Source organism: Muntiacus reevesi, chromosome 10 (assembly GCF_963930625.1).
Source record: "Muntiacus reevesi chromosome 10, mMunRee1.1, whole genome shotgun sequence".
In the NCBI taxonomy this organism is placed as follows: Eukaryota; Metazoa; Chordata; class Mammalia; order Artiodactyla; family Cervidae; genus Muntiacus; species Muntiacus reevesi.
Genome location: NC_089258.1, coordinates 71493608 through 71500980, shown reverse-complemented (window position 1 = coordinate 71500980; position 7373 = coordinate 71493608). Strand labels below are relative to the sequence as shown.

Here is a 7373-nt window from a genome sequence, read left to right as displayed (position 1 = left end):
TCCTCCTTCATTCAATCTTTCTCAGCATCAGGGTCTTTTCAAATGAGTCAGTTCTTTGCATCAGGTGGACAAACTATTGGAGTTTCAGTTTTAGCGTCAGTCCTTCCAGTGAACATTCAGGACTGATCTCCTTTAGGATGGACTGGTTGGATCTCCTTGGAATCCAAGGGACTCTTGAGAGTTTTCTCCAACACCATAGTTCAAAAGCGCCAATCCTTCAGCACTCGGCTTTCTTTAGAGTCCAACCCTCACATCCATGCATGACTACTGGAAAAACCATAGCTTTGACTAGACAGACCTTTGTTGGCAAGGTAATGTCTCTGCTTTTTAATATGCTGTCATGGTTGGTCATAACTTTTCTTCCAAGGAGCAAGTGTCTTTTCATTTCAAGGCTGCAATCACCATCTGCAGTGATTTTGAAGCCCAAAATAATAAAGTCTGTCTGTTTCCATTGTTTCCTGATCTATTTGCCATGAAGTGATGGGACCAGATGCCATGATCTTAGTTTTCTGAATGTTGTGTTTTAAGCCAACATTTTCACTCTCCTCTTTCACTTTCATCAAGAGGCTCTTTAGTTCTTCTTCACTTTCTGTCATAAGGGTGGTGTCATCTGGATATCTGAGGTTATTGATATTTCTCCTGGAAATCTTGATTCCAGCTTGTGTTTCTTCCAGCCCAGCATTTCTCATGATGTACTCTGCATAGAAGTTAAATAAGCAGGGTGACAGTATACAGCCTTGACAGACTCCTTTCCCGATTTGGAACTAGTCTGTTGTTCCATGTCCAGTTCTAACTGTTGCTTCCTGACCTGCATACAGGTTTCTCAGGAGACAGGTCAGGTGGTCAGGTATTCCCATCTCTTGAAGAATTTTCCAGAGTTTGTTGTGATCCACACAGTCAAAGTCTTTGGCATAGTCAATAAAGCAGAAGTAGATGTTTTTCTGGAACTCTCTTGCTTTTTTTATGATCCAACAGATGGTGGCAATTTGATCTCTAGTTCCTCTGCCTTTTCTAAAACCAGCTTGAACATCTGGAAGTTCACGGTTCACGTACTGCTGAAGCCTGGCTTGGAGAATTTTGAATATTACTTTGCTAGCATGTGAGATGAGTGCAACTGTGCAGCAGTTTGAGCATTCTTTGGCATTGCCTTCCTTAGGGATTGGAATGAAAACTGACCTTTTCCAGTTCTGTGGTCACTGCTGCATTTTCCATATTTGCTGGCACATTGAGTGCCGCATTTTAACAGCATCATCTTTTAGGATTTGAAATAGCTCAACTGGAATTCCATCACCTCCACAAGCTTTGTTCGTAGTGATGCTTCCTAAGGCCCACTTGACTTCGCATTCCAGGATGTCTGGCTCTAGGGTGTTGATCACACCATGGTGATTATCTGGGTCATGAAGATCTTTTTTGTGGAGTTCTGTGTATTCTTGCCACCTCTTCTTAATATCTTCTGCTTCTGTTAGTCCATACCATTTCTGTCCTTTATTGTGCGCACCTTTGCATGAAATTTTCCCTTGGTATCTCTAATTATCTTGAAGAGATCTCTAGTCTTTCCCATTCTATTGTTTTCCTCTATTTCTTTGCATTGATCACTGAGGAAGGCTTTCTTATCTCTTCTTGCTATTCTTTGGAACTCTGCATTCAGATGGGGGTATCTTTCTTTTTCTCCTTTGCTTTTCACTTCTCTTCTTTTCACAGCTATTTGTAAGGCCTCCTCAGACAACCATTTTGCCTTTTTGCATTTCTTTTTGTTGAGAATGGTCTCAATCCCTGCCTCCTGTACAGTGGCACAAACCCCCATCCATAGTTCTTCAGGCACTCTGTTTTGGTACAAACCAATCATTCTGAGTTTTCTTTTTATATGCATCAAAGAAGAGTTAATCTAGATTAAGCTCTGAGAAGAATGGAGTTCAGATTGTCAGCCCACTGATAAGGCACATCCTTTGGTTTTATACATGAGTTATCTAGAAGGCAACACAAGCATTCTGATGACTTTTGATCTTCCCTGTAAGAAAGATCACATACCTTCTCTCGGAGGTAGAGGTGCCTCCTTGTGGGTAAAGATTGTCAATAAAGCAACCTAAAATATTAGTAACTTACATTTATTGAGTGCTTATTCTATGCTGGGCATTCTGTTCAGCATTCATTTCCTTTAATCATTATGGCATTATTATGGTAACAAGTAATAAAGAACCTGCCTGACAATGCAGGAGCCTGAAGAGATTCCAGTCTGATCCCTGGGTGGGAAAGTTCCCCTGGAGGAGGAAATCACAACTCATTCCAGTATCCTTTCCTGGAAAATTGAGTTTCATTAAGGAGCTTTCCTGGATTTACTGCAGTGACAAATTCTGGAGTTAATCGATGAGCCATGATGCGCTTGGTCGCTCAGTTGCGTCTGACTCTTTGTGACCCCAAGGACTATAGCCTGCCAGGCTTCTCCATCCATTTGGATATTCCAGGCAAGAATACGGAAGTGGGTTGGACAGAGGAGCCTGGCAGGCTGCAGTCCATGGCATTGCAAAGAGTTGGACATGACTGAGTGTGAGTATCATGATGATAATGATGATGCAATAATGTAACAATTACTATTATCCTTTTACCAATGGGGAAATTGAGGCTTAGAAAGAGCAAGGTAGCAAGGAGCAGCTTTAAATCTTTTGGAGAGTTTACATGAACATTTGCCTGTATGTGTGAATATCTGTTTATATGACATAACTCTAGGTACACTTCTAGGATTTATATATGTCTACACATGTACTTAGTTTCATCACATTGAACTGAAATAGAATCACAGAATTTATGCAAATATATAAATTTACCTACTCATCAATTGGGTTTCCCTGGTGGCTCAGATGGTAAGCAATCTGCCTGCAATGTGGGAAACCTGGGTTCGATTCCTGGGTTGGGAAGATTCCCTGGAGGAGGGCATGGCAACCCACTTCCATATTCTTGCCTGGAATATCCAAATGGATGGAGAAGCCTGGCAGGCTATAGTCCTTGGGGTCACAAAGAGTCAGACGCAACTGAGCGACCAAGCGCATCATGGCTCATCGATTAACTCCAGAATTTGTCACTGCAGTAAATCCAGGAAAGCTCCTTAATGAAACTCAATTCCACAAAATATGTAGATCAGGGATTGACAAACTTTTTCTGTAAAAGAATAAATACTTTAGGCTTTGCAAGACAGACTATCTTTGCTGCAACTACTCAATTCTGCCATTACGTGTGCATAAAAGTAGCCAGAGACGATACGTAAACAAATGAGCAGGGTTGTATTCCAATAAAACTTTATTGACAAAAACAGGAAGTGGGGCAGGATTTAGCCCTTGAGTTTAGTTTACTAATTCCTGATATAGAAGCAGTATCCATTATAATCAGATGTATGCAGTATATTACTAATTCCTTTATACTTTTTATAAGCTTACTTCTCATACAAGTATGATATTCAGCTGGTCTTTGTGATAGTATTCTGATATTCACTCACTATGATCAGTATTATAATTTAAAAAATAATAGCTGAGAATTGGTAAGGCATTATATATTCATTGTGTATAGATTTTATGGTATATATTTACATGGCTTTCTTCTGCTATTAAAAAAGTTGTAATGCATGCTTCCAATAAGTTAAGGAGGATGAGTTGGACATTGAGAGGAAAGATGCTGAGATTATATTTATATTTGTAGGTAGTGGTGGTTCAGTGGTAAAGAATCCGCCTGCCAATGCAGGAGACCCAGGTTCAATCCCTTGGTTGAAAAGATGCTCTGAAGAAGGAAATGGCAACCCACTCCTTGCCTGGGAAATCCCATGGACCTAGAAGCCTGGCGGGCTACAGACCACGGGGTCACAAAATAGTTGGACACGACTTGGTGTGGAAACAACAACAACAGAAGTGACTCTTTGCCTTTTGATCTATTTGTAGATGCCTGACACAGAGTTTAGATTTAAAAGTTATTTCTGGCTCTTGTTAGTAATATAAAATAGATTTCTTTTCCCAAGAGAAAAAGGAAGATTTTTCATCATTCACGATGTGCTTCTAAACTCTACTTAGCTTGGGTAATTAAGGGTTTGGATTTTTTCTACTAAGCTTCTGGCTTTCAGCACTGCCATTTTTCTTTTCTTGGCATTTAAAAAAAAATAAAGATCCAGGAGATGCTTAAAAGGGTGAAATTCTCTGTATTTTTCTTGGCATTAAAAAAATACATTTATTCTTTGCTAATTTTTTTTAAATTTCACTTTATTTTAAAATTATTTTTGGTTTTAATTTATTTTTATCTATTAATATTATTTTTTTTTTATTTTCCATGTTCCCCCATTCACAATACAGAGCAGGCAAAGGGCCTGCCTGAACTGAGGTGTATGAGGGGTGGGTTTACTCTGCCTCCTCTTTCTATGTGGTCAGTGTAAGAACAGCCTGTGGTAAGCAACAAGATGGCTGATGCTAATATTTTAGATTATTTTACATTAATGATTCCTACTACTGCTAACACACACACATAGACACACATACACAAACTCTTACAATACTAGAACCTCAAGCAATGCAAATACTGGAAAAGATGGCAAAAAATAACACATGCCCAGTTTCAGACATCCCAGATCTTTTCTGCTAGTTCTCACACATCCATTTCACGACCTTGGGAAGCCTCAGAGGCCTTGACTGGGACGTTAGGAGCCCAGAAGTCTGGACTGGAGTTCCACCTCTCAGCTGATCTGGGCATGAGTTACATAAATCCTGTGTCTTTACTACTGACTTGAGATCAATGCTGAGCAAAAAGCAAAATAGTATTTGATAGAGTGTGAGTGGGGTATGTATATCTTCTTTTCCTTTTAGAAGCTGGTGTCTTCCTCCTTTTGAAAGTCACCTATTTATTTTTTTTTTAAAACACTATTCTTTGAAAATGAGAATGCTATTGAAGAGAAAACTACCCAAGTAAAGAAACCAAGGCAGAAAAGGATCAGAGGGTGTACACTGAAAGATTTGCTTAAGAACAGATTTTTTTCAAGGAGAGTGAGAACTCTCATTTCCTCTCACTTGAATCCTTTAGTTGTAGCCCAAGATAGAACTAAAGGTTAAAAGAAGGTAATTACTGATTATTTCAAGGGTAATTATAATGAGCTGAGATAACAGAATGATCACATTTCAAAGCTTGATACTGCTTTTTTTTTAAAGCAAAGAAAATGATTTCATTAACTGGTATTCAAAACTCTTCAGGTTGGGCATGTTGTTTAGAGAGACATAAATGACAAAATCCACTTGAATGCAGAGTCTTGCATGTATCTGCTGAAGCATCTGGGAAATGGAAGGGATATGCATGAGGGTGAAAAATATCATTTTATCAAAAAAAATTGGACATCACATGCCCTCAGGGGTAGCTTTTGAGAACACCAACTGAGCTGCTTCTCAGGTTTGTGGCAGAAATTGAAGTCAAAGACAGGAATTTTTCATCTGCAGAGTTCCTAATTCACAAGGAAAGCAAGAACTTTCTTTGTAAATTGATTTTGGAGTTTCTCATCTGAGGTGTGAAAGAGACCAGGGTATTGTTTTCCTATTAAACAATTTTTTTTGTTTGACTATTATTTCCTTTTTCTTTGGAGGGAATCAAATCCCTTAACCTTATTAGACTTTCACTGTTACATTTTGGGATGCTAGAGAGTGACTTTCTTAGTAAAGAACATTTTGTTGTTGTTTAGTCACTTAGTCGTGTCCGACTCTTTGAGACCCCACGGACTGTTGCCTGCCAGGCTCCTCTGTCCATGGGATTATCCAGACAAAAATACTGACGTGGGTTGCCATTCCCTTCTCCAGGGGATCTTCCCGACCCAGAGATCAAATATGCATCTCCTGCATTGCAGGTGATTCTTTACTGTCTGAGCCACCTGGGGAGTTGGAGTTCAGAAATATCTCCCTATCCCTTTTTGCCATGTACAATTATTTTCCTCCATGATTTTTCATCTAGTGTATCTATTTTTCGAATGTCAAGCTAGCATGTCAGGACACCCTGTGACAAGCTGAGCTGATGATATGACGGTATGGGGACCAACTCACCCTCATCAGGGCTCACTTGTTTTCTCTCTTGGGGACTGAAGTCAGGCTTCATGCTGACCACTCTGATGGCTCTTCCAGAATACAGCTTTGCCAGAGTTCCCATTGCCAGGTAGATGCAAACAGCAGCTGCAACTTTCCTGAGGTGGGTATCTGCCTATTGATCATATGCTGAAAAGTCAGAACATTTCTGGGAGTGGATGTGTGTGAGAGAGACAGAGAAAGAGCATGCTTTCTTGTTGCAATGAAACAGAATTTATGAATAGGAGCAGACAGTTTTTGCTCCTGTTTGGCATCACACATAAATAAGAAGCCTATGTCTCTGATTTCTTGGGGACTCAGTTCCAAAGAGCTGTGTGTGCGTGTGTGTGTGTGTGTGTGTGTGTGTGTGTGTACACACACGCATGCCAGGGAGAAGAGACTCGGGCACATGGGGAGAGCACATGAGAATTCGTGTGGGCAAATTCATCAGCATAGTCCTTCTTCCCTTCAGAATATGGGGTGTCCATTGGAGGAAAACCACTTCTGCAAAGAAGTCTTCGTTTGAATTTTCACAGTGATATCAAAGTCTGAAGGGGGCAACAGACTGCTCTGTAAAATGAATGATGCCTCTATGGGCCATGGCCAAGGTGCCAAGCAGGTAGGGGGGAAAAAATGATGAGAGCTCTTAGTTACAGTTGCCTGGGCTTTCTCCTGTCCTTTGGGACTCTGACTGGGATCCCTCAATACCATCAAATTCATGTTCTTATGCACCCTCATTTTCTGCTTGGATTAAAGCCTCCCCTCCTTTTTTCTCCCTTGCTGGATCAAACCACATTGTAAATCTGAGGTTTTATCCTTAACATTCTGTATTTTCAGTTTAATTAGGTTCACATTCTAGGAAATGCTTTCCTGCCAACCTCTACAGTGAGACACTCTTGTCAAGCAGGAGTTGATTCTCACTGCTCTCTGGACCAGCCCATAATGAATTTTAAGAACAAAAGGAGAATTGTTAAGAGTTATCCATGTTTGATCACGTGGTGGGGAGGGCAAAATATGTGCTCACTTTCTATGGCTAATGTGTCATATGCAGTCCAGATTTTAGATGGGACTAGATGAAGACACCTCCAATCATGCAAAATCCACCCTCCCACCCCCTCCCTCAGCAACTTATTACCAGCAAAATCTTGGTTTGAGCAGCAGTGAATTCCAAGGAGACAGAGGTTTCATGGGCACATTTTTACAGTTTTCATTACCACCAGGAAAGAATTTCCCTGCCCCAAAGCAGAAAATTATTTCCAGGCTTGATTCTCTGTAATGAAAGCAAAGTATGTGTGTGAGTCCATG

General features: G+C 40.3%; 1 non-coding gene across 1 annotated transcript; it reads right to left on the bottom strand.

Annotated features, from left to right (window-relative positions):
- Positions 1-4303: 4303 nt before the first annotated feature.
- On the bottom strand, positions 4304-4438 carry LOC136143922 (small nucleolar RNA SNORA51). Its single transcript, XR_010658423.1, has one exon. It is a non-coding gene; the product is annotated as a small nucleolar RNA SNORA51 (small nucleolar RNA).
- Between the last annotated feature and the right edge of the window lie 2935 nt (positions 4439-7373).